Source organism: Oxyura jamaicensis, chromosome 6 (genome assembly GCF_011077185.1).
Source record: "Oxyura jamaicensis isolate SHBP4307 breed ruddy duck chromosome 6, BPBGC_Ojam_1.0, whole genome shotgun sequence".
Classification (NCBI taxonomy): Eukaryota; Metazoa; Chordata; class Aves; order Anseriformes; family Anatidae; genus Oxyura; species Oxyura jamaicensis.
The window spans coordinates 12099090-12124356 of NC_048898.1; the positions used below are offsets into that span (position 1 = coordinate 12099090).

Consider the following 25267-nt stretch of genomic DNA (forward strand, 5'->3'; position numbering starts at 1 on the left):
TTAACCATTAAAAACAGATTAAAGAAAGCATTCTGTTATTCCAAATGAATCAATAAGGAAATAAAAAAGGCACCATGGATGTTGCCTCCTATGCTCTGTACACAAAGATTTGATAGGAGGACATACATTCATAATTCTATTCCTGTTTGGGAGAATATGCTTCAGTTTAAATATATACCTCATCTTTAAACTGCAGGAGCTGCTTCTATCCAGTATATTTGATCATTAAAAACAAAACAGCATCAAGTGTTCATTGAATTAATCTCACACTCAAACAAAGGAATGCTTAAGGTCACAAGCAGTACTGCTGGCTGAAACAGTTTTCATCAGTTTTGTCATGTGTCAGACCTCTCTCAGTATAAGCCCAGAACTCTGCACACAAAACCAGCACCATTATAAGCAGACGCAGGCTTCTCTGTGTTCAAATTTCACATTCATTCTGGGAAGCTGTACCAGTGATTGCTATCTGAAGAAACATCTTTTGATATATCATCAATTTCCTGAACAACATATCAGTTTATTGAGTGGGGCTTTTCAGGCTCTGGTATCTCATTCAATAGCATTACGCCTCACAATGTTTTTGAAGAACTATGGTTAAAATTTTTAGATGCATATAGAAGACACTTTCTCAACAACCTAACCACAGGTATCTGCTGCTGAGATTATCAGGGACTCACCATGTCTAAAAGTTTTTAAAAACTAAATAAACCCTTCCTCCTTAGCATATTAGACCTTATCTTTTTTTTTAAATCCAGAGACTATCTGCTGAAAACACTCGTACATGTGTCTGAGATTAGACCCACCATCATTTTTATTTTTAATGCATACAGGAAAGGACTCTCAGCATTATTAAGCAGTTCTGCTGCTTCACAATTTACCACCCAGGCCTGTTTTTTTTTTCCAGGCCATACTACCTACATTCACTTACAGCAGAGGTATTGCCCTCACAATGCTCACCATGCAATTTCTTTCAGATCTCATTTTGTGGTAAGTTTTGAAATTACCAAGTCCTAGCTCACTAAAAAAGTATACATGGACAAGGTAAAAATCAATTGTTTTCCTCAGAACAGATACATGGGAAACCATCTCACTGACATCATGTCCAGAGTTATGGAACCACCAAAAGGCTGGGGCTGGAAGGCTCATGTTCAACTTAATGTCCACCAGGCCCTTTTCCACCACGCTGCTTCCCAGCTGGGTGGCCCCCACCGCACACTGGTGCCTGGGGCTGCTCCTCCCCAGGTGCAGGACTTGGCTTTTCCCTTGGGTGAATTTCTTCAGCCTGTGCGGGTCCCTCTGAAGGGCAGCAAAGCCTCTGGTGTATGAGCCACTGTTCCCGATTCTGTACCCTCAGCAAACATGCCCTGTCACCATGATCATTGATGGAGATGCTCAACAGTATTAGGGCCGGCATTGACGCCTGGGGTAGGCTGCTAGTTACGGCCTACAGCCAGAGCTGGTGCCACTTCACTAGCACTCTTGCTGGCAGGCGGAGCTGAGGGAGCCAAACATAATGGCACAGAAAACAAATTACCCTTTCACTCCCACCAGAGAATTTGCAGATCAGAGTTGAACAGTATAATAGCAAGGCACAGCTGGAAACAGATATTTTCTAGCTGGTCATGTTGTATGAAAAAAAATCTTTATATAACATCTAGTCCCAAGAGCCATCACTCTGACATTTACCTCAAGGATATGCATTTCTTGCAAGTTTCCCTGGCTTTTTCTCAGTCTTTATTCCTCACGTGAGGAAACTGGTAAAGTCAGTGAACAGTGTGAAAGTTTACAATGAAACCAATATAATCATACATCCAAAGAAAACAGAATTTTTGTCAGAACAACTCATTCACTTATAAAAGCTTGTTTTAACTTCAGCTTTCTGCACAGTTAGACTTGAAACCATCTGCATTCATGCACTACAAAAAAAAAGTTCAGTCATGACTTGAAGGTACAGTGGCAATATGGCTTATGGCATGCGTTCAGCATTCATGCCGATTTATAGCTTTCTAAGTGAAGACAGTTTATATTACAGAAATACCAGGGTTAAATTGCACAAGAGTCTTAACTGTCCTCCTAAAAGTCCCAGTTAAGGAAGAGTATAGCTTTTTTCGCCTATAATTCATTAGAAAGGATTTGTAAGAACGGCTTGGCTTATTGCCACAAGACAACCAAGGCATGTGGCCTCAAAAGACCCAGCGTCACACACATGCAAGGAGAGGATCAATAAGGACCGGTAAATAGGGTATAATGACAACCTGCACCTGGAGCAGCCTATTTCAGATATTGATTTCATGTGGCTCCATAGTGAAAATATAAGCCAGGCAGGTCTCTTCCTAAGCAGCAGCTCTCTCAATGACATCTCAGTCACTTAAACATTAACTGAAGTTACTCATCTCAGCGATTGAACCATCTCCCTCTCCTCCCTCCTTTTTGACCCAAAGCTACTTTTGAACTTGACCTTCGTTCAGTCTCTCCAGTAAGAACGAAGCCTTTGACTCTTCTGGGGGATTGTCACCATCTTGGAGAGGTGGCCATTGTCCACTGCTCTTTGCAAAGGAGCGCTTTTTGCTTTCCTTCTATTATCTCTTTGCCACTTACTTTTATTTATCCACAATTCACTTGCTTCATTTACTTAACCAACTGCTATACCCGCATGTTTCTTCCCCTCTTGGTAGGGAGGCCACTGTTCCACAGCACAGAAACTTAAGAGAAGCACTTACTTCACGAAAATGCATTCAGCACGTGTTAGTAGCAGTAAGCCCAGTGTATATTTAGTAGGAATGAAATCATTTTAACACATACAAAGGTATTTAAGGTATTCTGCCATTTGCTCCAGTTTTAAAGACTGAGAAATCTACAATTCAAGAACACAAGAAGTTTGTTCTGAAGATGGTGTGGCCTCACCACACACATATTTCTCTAAGACTTTTGAAATAAGAGAGCATGCCTGTATTTTGCATTTCATAAATATACGTACAGTCTCTACAATTGAGCAATTATTTCACATTTCATGCAAAGGGCATTAGAAATACACCTGAGCTCACACATTTAGCCTGAAGCTTCAAAATGATAACGTGCTTTGTGTGTGGCCAAAAAAAGTATCGGTTGCAAACTTGGTTATGCATATATTCATATGTAAAGAAATGATTTTACCAGCTATGGAAGACAAAGACAGCACTCCCACTGCTGTATGCCGTCACAGGTATAGTACTAATATCAAAATGTATTCCAGTCCACTAATCTGTTTTCAGAAATCCAACTCCCTTGATGCAATAAAATGAGCAAGTTTGGTCAATTCCCTGGTTTCATGTATGAACCTATGATGTTACCAGATTAGGAACCACATTATTTATTGGTTATTCAGACTCTTTAATAAAGTGTTATTTGAGACTAATATATACATCCATGCACCACACTGTTGAGGAAGGGAATGAGCACCATAATGAACCTCCACAGCAGACCCTATTTTAAAATACCCTCAAATTCATCATTAAAGTTTATTCTGAGTAAAGAACCTTTGTTCCATAAAGAACTGGAAAGTAAACTTGAATTCAATTTGACATAAACACTGTTACTAGTTAAAGCCATTTTGTAATGACTATTAAAAAAAAATAAAAATTATTTATGCCAGAGCTATTACTGAGGTTCCCTACCAAGGAACGTAATCATTGGCTGGATGACTACCCTATTATATAATTACTCTGAGCTTATTATATACACACCATCTTATAAAATATGTGGATTATGCAAACAATCCTACTATCTTGATATCTCTCTGACCAGTCCTTATAAAAAGCTAGAGACACAAGTTGGTTAGACAAGTTTCTGGGCAAAATCAGCTGGCAATGGTTCAAACTGAAAAGTCACAATGGATGCAACGACCTGGGCAAGGATGATGAAGCCTATAACCCAGATGTTTGCCTCCAGTAAGCTAGGAGGAAAACAGGCTTTAGCCAGGTACCATCAGTGAAATCAACAAGATTATTTTGAGATTATTTTGGTTGAGAAAGGTGGAATTACATAAACCTAAGTGAAAAAAAAAAAAAAAAAAAAAAGTGTTACAGCCCCAACAAATATATTGAAAAGGCAGTAGAAGTGGCACAGTAACATGAACTGTCAAGGCCACTGTTCATTTCTAGTGTGTAGGGCCTACAGTAAACACCTGGTTTAGAATATGCATTTGATGGAACAGCAAAGATCTAGCCCACCCTCAACTTCATGGTATTACTACTGCAGCACCATAACAAGCACATGCCTCTAATATAGGAAAAGGAGTCTCAGAAGATTTCCAGTGTTGCTTTCTTTAACAATATAGCTGGAGTAAAGTTCACTCAACAAAACACAGGCCCATGGCCTTATGACATATTTCCTCAATAGCAACACAATTACTTGTGCTGTACTAACAGGAAAAGTGTGATTTACATCTATTTTTATCTACATGTTTCTAGAGAGCTAGTATACAGCTGTATGTTTCTTGTACTTGCATATGTAATCAATATTTTACATTTTCTATTTTTACTTTAAAATGACAGCAGGAGTCATTAGTAACTGCACAGATCAGTGGAGAACCACTCTCTGGAGAGTTCCTTGTCTACACCCGTTTTTCATGAAATCCCACTGAGTTTGATTTGCCACCCACCAGAAATGGTGGGGCAGACTTGGGTTTTGGTGTACATCTTAAAATAAAAATGCAAACCCAAAGCAACATCAGAGACAGCAGTCCACAATATTTATACTGAAACTTTATCTTTTGTGAAAGTAGATGTTTTCAACCCCCAAAACGATTAACATGAACGTTTAGTTTTTACTCATGCAAAAAAGTACAAGACAGAAGAAGACCAAAGAACACCCTGTGCCTCTGTTGCTCTCAATGTAACTTAAAATCCATATGGATAGTATTTTAAGTATTGTTACGTACTGAATGCCATGGGAACATCAGACATGCAATACAGGGTTAACCCAGTGATCCACCTAGCTCAGGATTCTGTCTCCAAGGATGATGGGCAGGGCACAAAAACCACTACCTGTGATTTATGTCTCGTTTACTCCCCAGCATCCACTGTTGTTACACAGACGAGAACATCTGCCTCCTTCAGTATCTGTGGACCTGTAGTCCATAGCCATGCTTAACCTGCTGGTCTGCTTCCTCAACCTCCTCTGGCAACAGGTCAGCCAAGTACGGTAATTCCTCCATGTGCACAGCCCATGCTCCTCTACAAATAAGTGTTGCAACATTCCGCTACAGAGAAGTTATGGCTATTTTTGGAAGGAAGACTCATAAAAATCAATTCCAATACCTTCAGCACTGCTCTAGAGCACTGGCACGCAGCAGCCAAACATACCTCTTGTCCCTGGAATTTTTCTAAGAAATTCCCATCACACGGAGTGCAGCAAGAAGATAACAGGAATTACCACAGAGGAACTTGGCCAGTACTCTAAGCTAGAGGAAAACAAACTGTTCAAATAAGCTAACTGTTGCTGTTTTATTTCCCCCTCACCGTTCTGAGCACAGAAAGGGCACAGCCATACATCCTATTCACACGATTGTGACTCTGCTGGTTGAAGTTTTATCAGCCCCTGACCAAACAGCAGCTTACTGTTGCCATTTCCACCATTAGAAGTTAGATGTCACTTCCTCTTTACTAGCCTTAGCTAAACCTTTTGCTGTTGTTGCTGCTATTATTTTCATTTGTTCCAAGCATCATTATCCCAAAAGCTGTAGTTAAAACTCGGTGAAGGAGAGACAAGAATGTGTCACATGGTTAAATTTATTTCCTCCCAGCCAGCTGGGCTACTTCTGTGATGATCATCCGTTTCTTGCAGAAGGAATGAACCAAAGCTACTATTTACATGTTTAAACTAACCCGGCTCTGTTTGTCCCTAATGGTTCACGGAATAATCGTATGAACGATCTAGCTGGCAGATCTGAATGGCAGGAACTTCTGCCAGAGGCAGCAATGGGCTCCTGAGAACGCATGCTCTTCTCAGCCTCATCTCTCCCTCTAAAGTCAACCATAGCTGTCTGAACGATGAGTACATTTGAAAAGAGGTACCAAAATAGTTCTGATGGGCCACACACGATTTGATAATGAGTTTCTAGGGTACAAAGAGAAGATAGGTGTCTACCTCCCTTGGTGCATTCAATTGCAGAAGAGTGCCCCTGCCTTTTCCAAAGGTTAGCATTAGGCATCTGCTCTGGAAAACATTCATCTTAGATCTCAGCATTTCCCATCATTCTGGACACCTGCTGATGCCTGCCACAAAAGCCAAATACTCAGTTTTATGCTTATCTATCAATGGCTTTGATTCATACAGAAAAAACTCAGTACAATGTTTTCTCCACTTACATCACCAACCAGCTGAGCCATCTATATCTATTATTCCCCTTTCTTTTGGTTACTCTCTCAGCATTGTTGACAGTGCAAGCGGTGCACAGGTGATACAGCAGACTGAGCCAGAAAAGAAACGTTGTAGTTAGGTGTAATATTTTCTTTCTTTTTATAAAAAAAGAAAACCCCTGATTTATATATTTGGAGATGCAAAGAAACACAGATTATATGGTTCACCCTTGACATTTTGCCAGATAACTTAAATCCTGTAAAATGCCCCCTAATGACCTGAATATAATACCATGGTGTTACAGTGTCACTTAAATACTGCAGTGCACTTCCACTGGCAGTACAGTCTGTGGAGTTAATACGTAATGTACAGGATTATACTGCCACTAAAATATTACTTAATGCTGCTGAAATTTCGAATTAATTCTGGGAGCCAAATCATTATTCAACTCTGTCTTTGCAGAGATACATTCCCCCAGTTGTTCTAATAACAGCAATTTCAGAACTAAAAGGTTGGCACTGTCTTTTGAGGGTTGCTCAACTGGAGAAGTGGCCTCTAAACTACCAAGCAAATTAATGCACTGGTGCATGGATGCTTGTGACCAACAAAATAATTTGAGGAAAAATGGGCTTAAATGTTAAGAGCACTCATAGCGATGTGCTAATGCATCATTGTATTATTTCACAATAAAAGGAGAGCCTAGTCTAGTTTTCTTCTCTAGATGTACATACATTGGCACTCACATGTTCCCTTCTGCCACCACACTGCTCCACAGACAGAAGATAATATTTGAGCAGACAAATTCTTCCTGAAGTAAACAACGCAAATGCTGGTAACCAATGAAACCAATCTATGCCAGCCAAGGATGTGGCTTTCAAATCATGCTGAGTTCTAGTTTTCCAAACCTAAGTAAACAAACTTCGCCGTTTTACTGCACCGTCTTTTTTTTTTTTTTTGTCCCTACGTAATTCCTGTTGCTAGCAAGCATTTCATACATTTAAGTAACCGTAGCACGTCAGTCCGAAGATGAGCAGATCCTTGACGCTTCATTATAACCCATGTGCAAGTTCATTTGCAAACACAGGAAGTAGGGGAGAGATGGACAAAAACAAAGATGGACTTAAAGGCAAAGGCAGACTTCTCCTCTCTGAAATTTTGCCCCTGTGGTTAGATTAGCCTCTCCCAGCTAGAGCACCAAGCTGTTCACTCCTTCTACAGCCAAGTGCCTTAAGCCTGGGAAATGTTCCCAAGAAATATTGTAAAAGAAGTGGTAAATGAGGAACAAGATGGGGCCAAATATAGGGACTGAAAAGAACTTGTGGTTTTAAGTCTACATTTGGAATAATTAATCCTTTTCCTTATTAAAACTGTTACCTACTTCCTCATTCATTAATACTGCCCTTTTTTACCCATGCAGCCAGGCCAAAGATTTTTCCCTCCCTCCGAATATAATTTCCTGCTATTGACAGACACTTTCAAGTGCTGGATATGTGTATGTCTACATGGCATATTGCAGGCAGAGGCGAGCCTTCTTGGCCACCATCCAAGCCAGCTGTAAATGAGCCAGCTCCAAACTGGAAGCTGTGTAAGCACAATTAGCACAGCAGTAAGCCTGATCTAACACATCCTGCCAAGAGACCGAGCTTATTAGCTCAGGCTCAACACAATGCTAACAATGGATACGGGACTTCTGGTTTGGCTCCATACAGCATGCGGCCAGCTGAAGATGAGCAGATCAAGCTGGCATCTGCTCACAAGACATGGTGTAGGTACACGCTGGCCTGGGGTACACCCCTCCACTGCAAGGTCTATCTTGCTTCCCTCTACATGAACTCCAAAATGCTTTGAATGCAAACCAACGGGACAAAAGTTTGAGGCCTATGAAGGCTGAGTGCAGACGGATGGAACAGGGATCTCCAGGTGAGGACTTCAGAGGCAGCATGAGAAAAAAGGTACCAGGTAGGTATTAGGCACCAGATAGACAGGAGAAAGGCACCAGAAATGCCAAGGGAAAGGGAGAGCAAAATACCGCATGACTCTAAAAACTGATAATGGGAATCATGAGCATTCCACCTCTAGCTTATCGGCTCACATCAGATCCAGGGCAGATGGATTTCAGGTCCCTAATTGGGACCTGAAAAATAAGAGTTCTTCTGATGTCACAGTTTATAATAAAGGAGCAGTGATAATCAAGTGGTTGGCACTAGTTTATGAGAGAAAGTTACGAGTTCAGAGGAAAATGAGACAAAAATCAAAGGGCAGCAATGAAAATTATCACCAAAAGGAGAATAAATTGATAAAAAAAAATTGTAAGAAGAGAGCCTGGAGAGACTGGGAATGTTTACTTTTAAAAGGATATTAATAAAACAGTCATTGCAAAACTATATTAAACAGAAACCAGCCAATAGAAGTTACTTGGTGAGCTTCTGCCCACCCAGTAAGAGAGCACATAAACAAGAGGAAATTCTGTTAAATTAAAGAAGTGCCACATTCAAAGGCAACAAAAGGAAACACCTTCTTACTCAACGTGTAATTATATTGTTGAACTCCCTGTCACCAGACTGCTGCTGGGACAAACACTCAGTGTCTTTGAAAGGTGTTGTTCATGCCTGTTTTCTTCTTTTTCTTACCCTACGTGCAAAGCAGTATTTTTAGTTCTCACTTGCTTAAGCTTTCTGCTGCATGGGACAGGTAGAAGTGGGTGAGAAGAGAGCCCACGTGGAGCTGCAGACAGGCTCTTTTGTGTATTCACATCCTAAAGCTGAACGAGGTTTATTTTCACTTGTGCGATTTTCATCTACTTTCCACACACCTAAGTTGTCCATGGTTTGCTAGCTCAGTATCTTTGAAAAGCCTTTGTTTGATCTGTAGTGAAAACTATATGTTCTCAGCAGAGTACAGGTAGTTTAAGTACATTGACCTGAACATCAGTTTGGGCTACACACCTGCCGGCATTTCACGTGGTATTTCACACATGCCAATACCTAGATTTCAGTCATACGTAGCTTCAGGATTCAAGAGAGCGTTTAAATCACTGATAGGTGCTTGAAAGGATTTTTTCTTGCCTTTTCCCCATCCTTTGATAAACTTCTAAAAACATTAACAAATCAGGCAGAATTAATCATACCAGGTTAAGAGATGGACTTAGCCATAGACAAAAGAAAAACTGAGAGGTAAGATTACACTCATATTGTTCTTTTGTCTTGAGAAGGAAAAAACATTTCTCTCTTCCCACTTGAAGGCCTCAAAAAGAAAGCTATGCTATCAGAAATATCAAGGCTTAATGAAATGTGTGAAAAAAACAGTCGTACCTTGAATTTTCTAACTTCAGTAAGATTAAATAGAGGAATTTAAATTCAGTTAAATACTTTTCAATATGAAATACATTGAAAAATTCTCAACAGTATTACTATTGCAGATCAGTTCAACTTATTTAAAATTGGTTAGCCATTTAGAAATGTATAAAATCCATTATTTTCAACTGATTTCAGACTCATTTCTGGAGAGTCACAACTTATGCATATAAATATAAAATATACATATGCATAAGCTATACACGTCAAATTAACCCATCAATTCCCTTCTCTACATATGCTTTTAGTGGAACGATGCAGTTTTTTGGCTGCTAAAGGAGTTGATCTAGAACACCCCAGAAGAACACATTTCTAATAGTTGGAAGAACACACTGAGGAAATAAACAAGATTACGGGGAAAAGGGAAGGTGAAGAAGTAAAATAATTGCTGGTTATCTACAAATATTTTTGTATTGAACAAAAATAAATATTCAATCAGCATATTAGTTCTTTTGGAAGTACGTCTTTACACAAGAATGCAAGCTAGCATCCTTCATGAAGCTGTAGGGATATTGGCCATATCACCATAAAAGAGTTCTAGCAATCTCCAGTGCAGTCACATGATAAATAGAACATTTCCATACTGATTCTATTTAGTCTCCCTTCCAAGTAATGCAATCCATTAAAAAGTAATAATAATAATCCGAAGACCTCTGCTGAAAGAAGCACCTCAGACTAAAGGCTCATCTATACTGGATATATGTACGTGGCTTTTTGTTTAGACAAAGTAAAACCAGGATAAATCACAATGTGTTTGCAAGAAGGTTCTTTCACTTTTAACCAATACTGGTTAAAATACTGGTCAGTTCGATACAGGTCAATTCATCCAGAGAGAGAAACCTTCATTAAAAATATAATTTATTTTGGTTGCTTTTCACTGTGCTGAAGTGATGTCTTCCCACTGTCAAGGGCATTAAGAATATGGAGCTTCTGAGCACAAGTTTCCATCCTGATTCCCTTTGGCCTGCATAAACAAAGTTTCATTGTAAAGACTTGGGAATTCCTAGGTGACGAGGGACAAAACCGAATGGCATGGAAAGCACTGCTCAGATATATATAGTATCACCACATAATTAACTGGAAAAATTTTTTTTGCTTGCAAGGGCATAGAACTTACAAACCAGTGAGATCCACTAAGGAACAAAATAAAACACAAACATCTCCAAAAAAAATTAAGTTCTAGTACACGGTTTCCATTAGCTTATGAGGTACATTTGCATCCCTTTTTCACCTAAAATTTGCTATGGTGCTACAGCATTTTACTAACTATCAAAGCACTGGGACAACATCAGGAAGAAACACAGACATTAGTAGCATTTTACTCCACAACACTGAATGAGATTTCTTTGGTATTTCTCCCCATTTCTGCACGTTCACTTGGAAAAAGCATATACAAGCAAAAAGCACCTAACTTAAAAGACAGTTTGATTTTGAATCACGTCTTGCTTTTGCAGAAGATAAATACCACTGCTCCTGAATGTCTCGGTTAAGCGGCTTGTTGAAACAGCGTGTTTCTCCTCACATAGTGCAGGCCCCGTGCCTTCAGGGCTACTTAGCTTCACACTGTTCCCGCTCGCTCGACTGCTCTACCTGCAGAGCGGTGCCTACAGCCACTGACAAACACCCATCCAGAGGACTTGGCCAATGACCGTGGTATGATTTTTATGTCACAGCATCCAAGATTTTTCTACCTGTAAGCACAAGGGAAACAAAGGACTCTGCACTCCCCAGCTCACCACGGACAGGGCAGTGGGAAACGGTTCAGCCGGCTGCCCTCCGACCCCGAGCAGGCCTCGGCCTGGCTCCAGACATTTGAAATAGCAGAAGCACAAACAGAAGGGGCTCAGACAGCAATTGCTGTACCCCACCTACCTACCCCTTACAGCATAGGAACACTTCCAAAATTATCATGACAGCTGCCTCAACCAGTTCTTCCCACCTTTAAGGAGGGAAAATACCCATCTCTTCTTACAGCTATTTCTGTCAGCAAAGCTGTTTCGAGGAGCCGATTTCCCTTCCTCACACCTCCAGCCTTATTTCCTGGCACATCTTTGCCTTATTCTTTCTTCCTCCTGCCCAAAGACATTCCCAACCATTCGATTCACTGTTTTGCACATCTTCATTCTTTGTTTTCTGCTCTTGTCCAACGTTTGTGTTGCTTCCTCAGAGTCCACTGAGACGTGCAGAGATAGCAGCAGGAGTCAGCCAGCACTGCACTGGTAGCACCCAGACATCACATATTATATTCTAACAAAACAGAAATCTTATTTTAATAAGGTAAATGATGCTACACTTCCACACCATGGCAATACCCTTAACAATCAGTTACTAAAGTCCTAAAGATTGGCTTCAAAAAGTTTGGTAGGATAGAGGAGGAAGGAGCAAGGAAGTCCTGTACACGTGCTGCACCCAGGCTCTTGTCCCATCCCTGATCTACGCAGGCTGCTCCTCGGTGTGCCACTTCAGGGGGAGAATTTGAAAAAACAAAACAAAACTAAAAAAAAACCACCAGCACCACCAACAAAACCACTCTGTTTCCTAGCTCTGTGACAACCTGTGTGCTGCCTTTCTGTAACTTCTGGTGCAATTACTAACCTGACTCAGCAACAAAGCCATTTTGATAAGGCCCGCTGATGTCCGCTGAGCGTGCACTGAGTGGCTCCTGCAATACACAGCCGCGCTGCTCTGGCCATTTTCTCGGTGGAAGAGCTGGAATAAGCAGGTCCTGCCTCTGGCCACTTCTTATCAACTCCCTCCCTCATACTGACTCTCCCCACTCCTCCCTGGCAGTGTTAGAGCAGCGTTAAGGCACTGTGTAGTGAATTCAGTTGGTTAGGCTAAAAATACTCCATTCATCCTCCCCCTCCCTGCCCATTTTTGCAGGGTTATTTTTAAAATGCATCCATTCTCTGCTCCTCTTCAACAAGCAGCGCAGCTTGTTTGGAAGGGGGAAGGCAGGAGGGGGAGGAGGAAGAGGAAGATGCATCTCTTCCAACCCAGGGGTGCAGGAGGCATGGCAGGGTCTACTTCAGCCTGCTTTGCCTCTAAGACCTGCCATATCCATGACATTACAGGATAATGCACAGCTTCTCACAATCCATCCCAGCTTGAGTTGGTGTTTCCAAAGTCTCAAAAGGAGTCTGTGCTATTCCTACAATTAGAAAGAACAGGTTTGCATAATCTTAACCCTCATATCCCAGGAGCCAGAACTAATTCACTGCTTTTCTAATTTGACTTGGGGATTCTACACTGCAGCAGCAGGACTTAGGAAAGAGCTCTTCACTGTAACCTCGTTTGAGTGATCATCTTTTGTTTGCGTTATTCCAGTTTGCAAGATGACAGCTATCAAGTCATATTACAGAATGCCACTCACAGTGACACATGCCAAAAGTAAACCATTAAGACCACCTAAGCAGTGGAGTTAGGCTTAACATTTAGGTTGCCAGGAATTACGTTCAGTAAGAAATGCAGCAATAATAATAAAAAAAAAAAAGCACCAGGTATCTTAACTTGAAATTGATTATTATTTTATAGGAATTGAATAATAGGAATTATTAAAATTAATTGGACTAATCTGATAAAAACTTCTGGATTCCTAAAAAAAAGGCAAAACACCTATATTATAATTTAGTCTGAAAAAAAAAAAAAAAAAGGAAAATAGGAAAATAAGAAAAAAATCTTCCTGAAGTCCCTGTTTTTTTCTGTGTTTATGAAGCCTCCGGAAATACCATGGCAAACATTCCAGCTCTACAGCAGTGAGGCCATGTGACCCCAAGGCACAGCAAGGAACTCACTTCCCGAGTTTCTTCATGGAATAGAAAAGTGAGTTTTAATTTTACTTTTTTAAACCAGGATCCAAGTCTAGGGAAACCTTTAGCAGATTCAGTAGATTTTTCAAGTACCCAGTTTTAAAACAGGGTGTTTTCTCATTTTTTTAAAAAATGATTTTTTGCATTTCTATGACTGCACGTTATTTTTATAATAAAAGACCAAAGACTTAAGCCTATATTCACTAGGCATAAAACACAACATACTCTTTAAGGCATCACTGAAAACATTTGCCATGTCCTCCAAATCTCCCGTTACAGTTATAATCAGTACTACTGTATTTCTCAGTATTGCCAAGATCTTTTCCCAGTGCAAAATACAACACAGTTAAAAACCCTCCTCCTTCTAATCTTCCAGTACAATTTTAGTTAGAGCTATTAATGAAAGGATTTATGCATATGAGCTTTACTAAATGTTACAAAAAAGTACTTATAATGTGAGCTTGAATAACAACCTTCCATTTTTGCAAACAATCGTGTAAGTACTTGGAACTAATCATTTAACATGTAGGAGTATGGATGAATCATAATGTAATAGTTGGGTATCAGTTGAAATATTTGTTTTGTCTTAAAACAAAATAGAACAAAGCAATGCCATACAAAAAGGAAAACAGTTCTGCAGTATAAAAGCACAGCAAATGGCAGGCACACACCACTAACTCGCTTTAGTAGCCATGTCAGAAATGCTTCTAATTATCAGAGGTAAAAGAGGGATGGCATTTCTGCTGGAAGCAAGTTTTACACTTGATTCTTTCCTCTCCCCTTTCAGCCTATAAATATTAGTCTTACACTTTTTTCTCCCATGCAGCTCTTAAAAAGGTTGAGTTTTTCAAGGCTGAGAGCAGACAGAGATGTTCATCAAGAAATGCCTTCGGGTCAACTGTCTGTAGCTCATCAAAGTGCAGCACTGAAAATATGGATGAAGGGGAGGAGGATTATACGAGCATGGAACAGCAGATTAAAAAAAAAAAAAAAAATCTATGCTCTGATGATCATTAGCTTTATCCTTTTGGAAACGGATTCAGTTATCATCCAGGCACCCCTGGTGGTGATGGTCACAAGGGTACCGACTCCTCCCTCCCATTTCAGCTGCATTCAAAACAACTACAAATACATGAAAGTTTCTTTAATGATATTTGCCAATACAAGGAAATGCCACGGGGATGTGATTAAGAGTAAAAGAGGAGATGAGCCACATGATAGTGTAAGGAAAGGCAGCTGGTCCACAAAGCAATTAAGATGTTGACCAAATATTTGAAAAGCTATGAACAGCACTGGAAATAAGGCAAAGATGAGACTACCTATTGCTTTACAAAATACTTAAGATATCTTGAACAACAACAAAAAAAACCCACCAGCAGAACAAGTTAGCAAAAGACAGGGGGGAGGACAAAAAATGCAGAGCATCTACTATCTGCTTTTTCATTCCGTACAACAGCTGGACATGAGATATTGAACACATTATTGAAACTACTGTTCATTTCTACTCAAAGATTTCTCCTGTGTTTATTATAAATGCACATTTATTGGCAGCAAGTAGAACATATTATTGCTGTGTTTTATAGCTCAAATGGCTCATGCAAAGAGTAATTTGTTTGTATTCTGTATCACGATCAATAGCTGTACCAGGGATAGCCCGAGGAATGTTTATGCTGAGGGCTTTGCTTGCAGTGTTTTGTTGTTGCAATCAATTGACCAAACAGGACTGCTTCTTAAAACAACAAATAAACTTTGATAGTGACCAGATCAGTCGTTAAAGCATAAAGCATGAAGCAGCATCTGGAAACAGACTGAAGGCCCCCAAGTATTTCTTGCTGCCTACTGGTCTGCAAAGCCTTCCTACCTGAGTATTCCCCACCGGCCTTTCTTCCTCTCGGTAGCTGGGGAACGTTTCCTCAATGCCCTCACATAACAAGATCCAGTTTCCTGCAATAAAAGCACAGGCACATCATACTTCTGTTCTCCTGAGTGACATGGTAGCATTTGAAAAAGCTCACTCCACAGACCTGAGATAAATGAGGGACATTTAGGAGTCCCAGGAACAAGTCTGGAGCACCAGATCTGAGACTTGGTCCACAGTTCCAGCCACCCCAAACTCTGGAGAATCACTTCAGCAGTTTAAGTCTTACAGGTTTTCTTGTCCATAAAAATGAGACAAAGAAAATATAGTAGGATTCTGTTAAGGCTTAAACCAAAGTTTACCAACAGTAAATGTTTTTTTTTTTCCTTCTTCTTCTTCTTCTTTTCCCCCAGTTAAAAGTCATCCTGAAGTCTCTTCCGTTCTTTTTATACAGGCACCGACTGCTACGGGCTAAGTGCCATTAAAAAAATAAACAACCCCCCTAACTCTGCTTAAATGGATACACCAAAATACCTCAAAAACACCATCCTGACTGTAGCAAAACAAAGCAAGCTTATGGATTACATTGGCACAGCACCACAGCTTCTAGGAAATGCTTTTTAATTATAAAGAAATACTGTAAAGGGAGACTGCAGAATGTTTATGGGCACTGTGTATTTTGTTACATGCTGTTTCAGCAGTCAGACAAGGTGTCCTTACAGGCTTATGCTGCTAGGCTCTAAAACTCAGCACATACTGAAGAAAGGAACACGATGAGTACATTTTGCTTCTCTTTTGACTAAATTCCAAGTAACTTCCACGCGAAAGAATTTTTCACTGAACAGGAAAAAACAAATCTGGTGGAAAAAAATAACGTGCAACCCGTGGCCAGTGCAGAACCTCCACAATGACCAGCAATGGAAGCAGGCACTTGGATAACACCTCGTGTGATGCAAAAGTCACAGGTGACCAACAACAAAGCAGAAAAACTTTGAGTTATTCATGCAACTTGTTACTTGCAGTAACATTTGTTATGCAACCTTATTTACCCTCCTCACTGATAATTCACAATGATTAAAAACATGACTGAAAAACATATGCTAGAAACAGCCATCCCATCACTGGTATGTACAGTGCCACCAAGGGACAATCTGCTTCAGATGGGAACTCTGCTGTTCTCGTCCCGCAACAAATGGCAATTCTAGAAAAGTTACACATTGACAGGCACCCTGGGTGAATGATTGGCTTTTAAGGCCTCATTGAACTGTGACTGTTTTCCCCCAGAACATATTTATTCTCATCCAGAAGTTTTCCCCAGTGCTTTTGTTCTGCTTATACAAGCCAGGGGAAACATGCTAATTGATTCAGATTTAGTACGTGTTAACATGACTTTCTCAACTGCAGACTAGGTCTTTAATTAAGTCTGAATTAATTATTTATCTAACTTCGTTCCTCCCACCAAAGGATCAACTTTTGTTCCACCCACCCCAGGAGCTGGGTACCACCCCAGGTGCTGCTGGCGCGATGGGACGGGACCTCGGCAAGTCGGGCTGCAGCATTTGCTTGGCAGCTTCAGCTCTGCCTCTCACTTCTCCCTCCTGGACACTCGCTTCCAAGCCTGCAGTTGTGCAGCTGCATGGTTAGCTGGATCAGGGAGCTCATTTCCTTCAGCATGCTGTCTCATAAACAGCTGTGCCAACTCAGAGCAGGGAATGGGCACGAGGGCAGGAGTGCTCAGCCGTGATGGCAGCGGGTAGATCAGCGGCTGCTTAAACCAGCTTAAACTGCACTGCTGTGAAATACGAAGCCAACGCTTCGCTCCGCTCTTTTGTGCTTTAGTTCCTCCATCTGCAGAACTGGCACCACAATTCCTGTTTTGTTTCACAGCGCACCTCTGAAAAGGGCTATGCCATTAACATTTTGGTGAATTCACACCACAGACCACCCACCCCTTTTGCAAATCAGGTCCAAGCTTCCCTGGCATGGTCCCCACCAGCATCTGCTCCACGCTTTCACCCCACAACCTGCTCAGGGGCCAGACTATCGCCCCTGCCTGTTCCTGGGCCCTCGTGCCAGCCCCCAGCCCTGCCAGCATGCTGGGCAGGGGGTTGCTCTGAATTGCATTCAGCCTATGGAAACAAACAAACAAACAAACAAATAAAACAGCTTTCTGAATGCCTCATCAGTTCTCTCAGACTATTTCTAGGAAGATCCTCAAGCCAGTCACACTGGCATAGTTTGGGGGTAGGGGGCTATGCCTTGAAAATGAGAATAGATGGGTGGGGGAAGAGGAGACGACTCAAAACACCGTAAAACCACCATCAACAACCTTTGCCTGGCATCAAACCACAGCCTCGCTGCGGTGCAGCGCAGTGCCTGAATTTCTCATTGATTCCCGGTTCACATCCCGTGATGCAGCTGACCGAGAGCGCTCGGGGAAGAGCCAAGCACTTTGTGCAAGCATCCACCAAACAGTGCGGGATGGCGAAGCTGCTGGGGTGTGAGCTGGGGAAGAGAGGGGAGCCCGCAGCTCTGGGTGCAGCCAGCAATTCCTGCGTGTATGGATCCAGCAGAGGGAGCACAAAAACAGCAGGTTTATTTCTTGGCCAAATGTTTTGGCTATGAAACACTGGATGTTTGAAATCCCAGGCACTTTGTATTAGATTATTTCTATAGTAATGCATGTGTGGTGCATTACAAACGCATAATAGACAAAACCCTTGCTCTGAGTAGATTACACTGTAAAAATCAATACAGCGAAAGAGACAAGCAGCACACGCAGCACGGGCTGTGGAGGCCGAGAGCAAGAGGGAGAGGCAGCACAGCGGGGCTGCCAGCCCTGGCGATTTGATCATGTCTCCTGCAATACCAGGAATTTTTCCTACAGACAGCTCTCAAATGTCCCATCGTCACATGGAAACCTCAGCTTTCAGCTTCTTTGTTTTGCTGTTGCTGTTTGTTTGTTTTAAAGGTGCTATTTCTAGGCTTCCAAGGGGAAAACACAAAAGCTGCAGAGGTCATAACACATGCCCTAAAGACTCAAAAATTCCCTCTCCCCTCCCAGCCTGGCCTCCTCCTCCACTGCCCAAGCTCCAGGCTGTCCTTGCTCCCTGCAGGGCGGCTGCGGCCCCTTGGAGCTCCTGTGGCCCCTGCCACCAACGCTGCCACCTGAGGCCCAACGTACCACGCTTAGATTTTAAGACAGGGCCTTGGTTCTTGGTGATTTTGCACAGGTGGATCAATGGAAAAAGGTTGGTATACATACAGGACGCTGCCAGAGCACGGTGGACAGCCTTGTGATTAAAGCATGAGAGAAACAGTGAAGGGGGGGAACGTGAAGAAGGCCAAAAGGGAGGCAACACAGCCCACCTTCAGGCCCCCTAAGTCCCAGCTGCACCACCACAGCAGACCCAGGTCAAGAACAACCACCCTCCCCTGCTTTCTCACCATGCCCCAGTCCCACCTCATCGCCCCTTCACCAACAGATCTTCCTGGGGCCCCCGTCTCCTCCTCAGCCCCCAGGGACCTCGCTGCCTGTCTCAGCGCTCAGCCTCGGCTGGACTCAAGCAACGGTGAGGAACTATAATCCAAAGGATGACCAAGAGCAAAACCTTCAGTTGCCAGACACAAAAAGCAACTTGAACTCTACATATCCAAACAAAAATGAAGAGAGAGCAAACAAAACGTGCACAGAAATCCTTGGAAGACAGAAATACTGCCAAGACAGACAATTAAGTATGCTGTGCAATCTTATTATGGAAATACATTAGGCAGGTGCACTTCACGGTTTTTTCCTCTTTTCATGAATTATTCCTGAGTTCTAGCATTATCCTCCTTAAACTGCAGTATGTTCAGGCTTGGAATTCCTGTAAAACCACAGTGAAATTTACAGTGTGGGCAACCCCAGCTCTCACGTATCCTGGGCTGCAACTGGGTCAGAAGTGAAGAACACAACGTGCTGCACTTCCTACATAGCTTTCTGGTCAGCAAGAGAACTTCTGCCACATGGAAAATACACAAACTTCTAGACAGTGTTTAAATATTAAATGCTGTCCTCATCAGTTCGTGCAGCCCTTGATCAGCACAGGAGTTTTTAGAAACTTGGGTTTTTTTTTGGAAGTTCTGAAGAGATTCAAATTCAACACTGTGAGTATGGCTGATGAGCATCCGATCATGTCTTCTGCCAAAAAGTCTGTTAGCTCAGTATGAAAGAGAAGCATAAAGTGTTGCTAAAGTAAGCAATGCACACCAGGTGCTTTCTGGGAGAAAAAGAGAAACTAAGCTCACAGCATCGCAGAAATATAAACAAAGATCACGTTGCCCTGCCAAGGGTGGTGTGCTCCCTTCCTGGGCTGCGGCAGGGCGAGGAAGGGGATCAGAGCTGGGAGGAAAAGATGTGGGGCAAAAGTGATGGGGGTGTCAGAGGGGTGGCAGCTTCAGAATGGTAACTGTCAACTTTGCCTACACCTACGTATGGCCCCCTCAAATCTTAGCAAAACAAAACCCAAAAAGCACACCAACCCATCCCACGAAAATGCTGCATCTGCTGGCTACATCACGGACGTAAACCGAAGGGCAGAAATCTGCCTCCAAAGTCGGGCAGCAGAAAGCAGCCCTGCTGCACCCAAGCGTCCCCATCTCCCCTGTGGCAGCGGGTCACAAGCCGACAGGCCGTGGGGCCGCAGGGTGCGCTATGCTCAGTGCCGCCGAGCTCCGACATGGCGCCCAGCTCGCGGCTGTCACACGCGGCACCTTGCTGCCGCCGGCAGGCCCCTGGGGAGGCGGGCGGCCTGCTACGGGGCAGAGCTGAAGAGCAATGAAAACTTTCACTTTTGCTTGTTTTGTCCTATTTTCCACTGGGGTAAAAGCAAAAGGCTTGTTTACTCAGTCACCACTTCCTTGATATTTTTTCCTGTTTTTTGTTGCTGTTGTTGTATGTTTTTTTTTATTGTTTGTTTTTAATAAACCTTTAATTCAGTTTAATGGTTCCTTTTAAGCAGAAGTGGAATCAATCTCAAAATTGTATTAGATGTTATACGAAAAACACAAAATAACGAGCATGCTTTTTCTCAGGTGTAGCTTGCGATTTCCTCGCTTTGGGACGTAAGGGGATTTTAGGGCTGTGTCACGCTCTGCGTGCACAAGACCTGATGGCAGCAGTAAGCAGTGTCACAATCTTCAATTTACAACACCACGAGCAAAAACCCTTTGCCTCTCCTGGCTTGCTCCACTACAACCCCATTTCTAGGACAACAACTTTCCCAAACCTGTTCTCTTTCCCTTGCCGTACGTGAGGCCCAGCCGGGCCCAGCACACCTGAAGCCACGGGGCCGCCATCACTGCGGCCTCAGCAGCCCGCCGGTGCTGTGGCCTGAGGCGCAGCAGGGACAAGAAGAGGTGCTGTGCCCTCTCCGTGTGGGGCTGTCAGACACGAGCTCTTGCCTGCCCGGCCGGGCTGCTCCTGCTGTGGCCAGAAGCAGCCAAGGCCAGCCCAGGAGCAGCCGAGTCCAGCACAACCCCAGCATGTGGCTCACCATTTCCCAGGTGACCGTCCCCGCCGGAGCTGCAGCCGGCAGCAGCGTGCTGGGCTGCGTGTTTGTGAGAGGACCGAGTTGCCAGCTCACAAGCGTAAGATAATGAGCACTATTAACCTTGGCTTGCGCCGAGCCATTGTTCTGGAGGTTGGACACCTCTTGAAAAATCCCATTATTACAGACCATTTGCCATCTATTTCCATAGCAACTTTTTTAGTTTATTTTGTTCTGTTTTAGAAAAAAAAAAATCCCCTTCCCTTTCCCTTCTATCCTATTGTACTTACACAGCCTCAAACAATAACCCACTCGAGCGCGGCCATGGAAGTGGTTTGACGGAACAAAGGCTGCTGCTGGCATAACCAGTGCATCCGACTCCCTGCGTACAGCTGCCTGCATGCCCTCCGCAGCTCGGCGCAGCACAGAAGCTGCCGATCCCCTGTACTTCTGCTGCGTGCTGGATACAAAATAAGCTGTGCGCAGGAGGAGCCAATAAAATCATATTGAAGCATCGACTGATGGTGCAGGTGAGTCACAAGCGAGTTCTGCAGCTAGTCCTGCTAAAGGAAGGGCTGCAAGAAGGCTGTGTGACCTGGAAAGAAAGCGGTGTGCACCAACAGGACGGATACGAACCTCACCGGAGGGAGGAGGCGCAGCAGCAGGAGAGCGTCTCAGGCTCCGCAGAAGGAGATTATTGCCACATCTCGCAGTTAGCACCCACCCAAGTAGTGTGCCATCAACTTAATTCTCAAACAAGACTAACAGAGCAGCGAGACAGGATTAGACATGCTTGTTTTTAACCATTCATTTCTCTCTCTGGTGGAATACTATCAGCGTACCGTTGGCATCAAAATGCCTGCCCTTCAGAATGAGCAAAGTGCGTTTTTAATTTTACATGTAGCAGTGAGGTCATATAGGGTTATTTATTTTTTAATTTAAACCGGTAAAACATATTTAATCTGTTTTGAGAAAAGAACAAATTGATTTAGCAAGCAGTTCAAGCCTTTCCCTGGAGACAGCCAACCATACTCAGCAATCTGGATATAGGTTGAGACTTCACTGAAGTCATTTTAATTGTAGGTCATAAGAAATGTCAAGATATGAAACACCAAGGAATACTAAAAATTAAGCCATCATTGAGACTAACAAATGTCTTAGATTTGGCAGTAGAGTATTTCTTTAAATCTTTATGGCATTCCTACTCAAGCACGGTAGCAGAGCAAACTGGTTAGGGCTGCATGTAATACATGCACATTATTTTTGGTGGTGGAAAAAAAACACACCTATGCTAAGGGAGAACACTGAGGTGAAAGAAATTTAAAACACTACTCTTTGTGTGTTATCTTTTCCACTTGATTTCATTACACTAAACATCTTGCTTATAAACAAAAAGTTTTGTTTCATCTGGGTCAGAAACCATTCTTCCCCAACACAATAGGAAAGAGACAGGGTTTCATGTAGAGTAGTACACACATGAAAAAAAAAAAGTAACATAAAACCACATAACATAACTTAAAAGTAACAAGAAAAAAAAAGAAAAAAAAAAAAGAAAGAAACATAAAACCACAGCAGTGAAACCCTTTCAGAACCTTATGCCCAGGTTTTATAAGGCAAAACTCTTCAAAACTTTATTCTTAGCTAAAAAAGCACTTGTAAAACAGGTTTCTTCATGTGGAAACCCCCTATTTCTGTCATTTAGTTTTGAGCTGAACCTTCTTTGTAGAACATTGCTGAAATACCAAAAAATTTCCTTTGTCCACTTTCCTCAAACAACAATGACAAAAGAGGGCTCTAAGCTTACCCACAGAAAGTGAAAACCCCGCATCCTTGTTTCACTTCTTAAAACAGACAAAGTTAAAAAAAAACACACAGGAGTACTCATTTTTACAACTAAAGAACCTTAGCCAAGAACTCTTACTAAAGCATCTAATGGAAACATACGTAACCTCTCTCCTTCTCCCACGAAATAAAGCGTAAGGGTCAGCTATGTGGTACCAGCTGCAGATAAATATGTGTGTGTGTTGTTGCATGTGTGTTGTTGCTGTTTGTGTTTTTTTTTAATATATATATCATCCCAGACTTTTGAGCTTGATCAATATACAAACTTCCACTCCCAGCATTATCTCATGAGAGTAGAGACAAAAGTGGGTACTTCTCCCTTTTTGGGCTAAATCAGAACAGATCTTAGCAGCAAACAGCCATGGAAACAGAAGGCACTCCAACTGATGTGCTAAAGGCCACACTAATGAAAAAACAGAAAAAAAACACTAAGTAATTTTGACATCCTATTTTGCTGCCAGTCAAATCATTACTAAAAATCCGCATTACTAATGCTAATTTCATTGTTTTTTTGCCAGTGTTCCTACCAGGTGTACCAAAACCTATGGAAAAGCATTTATATCTCTAATTGTGAAGTTGGGCATTTTGCATGAGTTCAAATCTATCCACTGCCAAGTCCTTCTCATTGACATACTTAAGGCCAGCTTACTGAGCACTGCAATGCCCAAACCACCTCCTTCTGCAGCAGAAAGTACTGCACGCACACATCTCCACATGAAGCACCATGGGGCAAGGGACATGACGAAGGGCTCTGCTGTTCCACAGAAGGGAACAGAGGAAAGCTGCAGCACTGCGACCTACAGAAACTAGAGACAAACCTGCATTTACAGACCCAAGCCTTTTATGCAAGTTAATGTCACAGACATAAAAGGAACGATCACACAGACGTGTCGGAGAGAAAGAGTGGTATCTTGGGATTTTACAGCTAGACGCAGTCTGAGGGTGGTGCTGGTCCCCCCAGCCTCCCCTGCCAGCCGCTCGCTGCAGCAGATGGGCTGCAGCAGGCTCCTCTCCTCCATCCCACAGCACGAGCCGTTACGCAAGTGCTCCCGAACTGGTAGCCCTGGATCTTGGTTTTCTGCTCCTCTGGGAGGGCTTGAGGGCAGCATGCGGGGCCTCCCCTCGTGCCAAGCCCTGACAGGCTGCCCACGCTGAAACTCCGGGCCGGCTTTGGCTCGGGGAGGCAGCCAAGAGCAGAACGCGTTGCACAATTTGTGCTCTCTGCGGACATCTGAGCTGGAAAGACAGTCATTGCACAGCAAGCTGAAGTTTGCCTCGGGATCTTCTAAGTTTACTGCAGGCTGTTCTTAAACTCTTCCACGGATGGCATTTGTAAAACTTGGATTAATTTTCTGTGACACTCAAGAGGGGGGGCAGAGACCCTAAATTAAAACCCAGCCCTCCCTCACCGACCTCACTTCTCACAGCCGTGTAAACATCCGCTCACTTCTTTCATGTCCTCAGAAGGCCTCTCTTCAACATGCCAGAAGCTTTTAACCCTTATTCAAGTCGATAGCATCTAGCCCCCGCTCTGAACAGGCACAACTGCGGCAGAGCAACTCCAGCAGATGAGACCTTGCTCCAGACCTTGGAGATGTGGGGCTGCCACCGAGCACTCCCCTGCCCCTGGGTGGGCAGAGCTGGCCTGGGAGCTCATGACTGCACCGCAGCTTTACGTGGGTAAGCAGTCTGGCAGCGCAGTCAGTGACCGTGTGTTGTTATCAAGAGAGCAATGGGGAGGCTTCAACAGGCGAGGCACAGGCAAACTCTGCCTCCTGCCAGCCCCCGGCGATGGAATGGACACCCAGGAGGGGAGAGCCGGTGGAGAAAGGCTGTTTGTGCCACAAGTGACTCACAGGCTTGGCTAGTAATTCTTGCTCCCAAGAGGACACGTCCCCATGCCAGCCCACCCACCCTCCTCTCGAACAAACACAGCACCATGGAGGTCAGGGAGGGGAGGACTCAGTAACTGGGAGGAAAAAAACAAACCAAACCAAAACAAAAACCCCAAGCATTTAATATTTACATAAGAATGAAATGTTTCATTAATTACATACAGAATCAATTTGCAGCTATTTTCCTTAAATTTCTCAGTCAAACCCACCGATTTGAAGCACTTTGAACTGTGCTGCACCAGTAATTGTGGATGAATATTTTAGATCAGTCTTGAATCACTGTACTGCATATACCAAATGAACTAATAAGCTGCTCATGTGTGGACTACTAATGTATTTTCTTTCTTTCCTAGACAGATGGAGTGCAGTCTAAAATCAGTTGGATTGGCTAGTGGGAATCTTCAGAAAGGCTTACAAAAACCTTTAGGTCTGCTGTTTTATTAAAAATATTACTCAACAGCCTGCGTGTGTTTAAAAGGAGCCAAAAAGAAGCAGAAAAACCCAAACAAGTTTGCAAAGGCATGAAAGAACAGTTGGACGTTTCACGCGACTGCAGCAACCTGCACAGAGTGACAATGAATACTGCAAGTGAAAGGTTACTACATGACTACCGAAACGATGGACATCATTGCCACCTACACCG

The 25267-nt window shown here is 42.9% G+C and overlaps 1 protein-coding gene across 9 annotated transcripts in view; it reads right to left on the minus strand.

The window, feature by feature from the left end:
* The window catches only part of ZMIZ1 (zinc finger MIZ-type containing 1), a 346051-nt gene that overhangs the window by 213767 nt on the left and 107017 nt on the right, over positions 1-25267 (minus strand). For 8 of the 9 annotated variants that reach the window (XM_035330680.1, XM_035330686.1, XM_035330677.1 and 5 more), the window contains one exon: positions 15363-15445. The gene's annotated coding sequence lies outside the window, so the exon portion shown is untranslated. Of the gene's footprint in view, positions 1-14308; positions 14332-15362; positions 15446-25267 lie in introns of those variants that run through there. The other variant, XM_035330674.1, reaches the window with a different exon arrangement.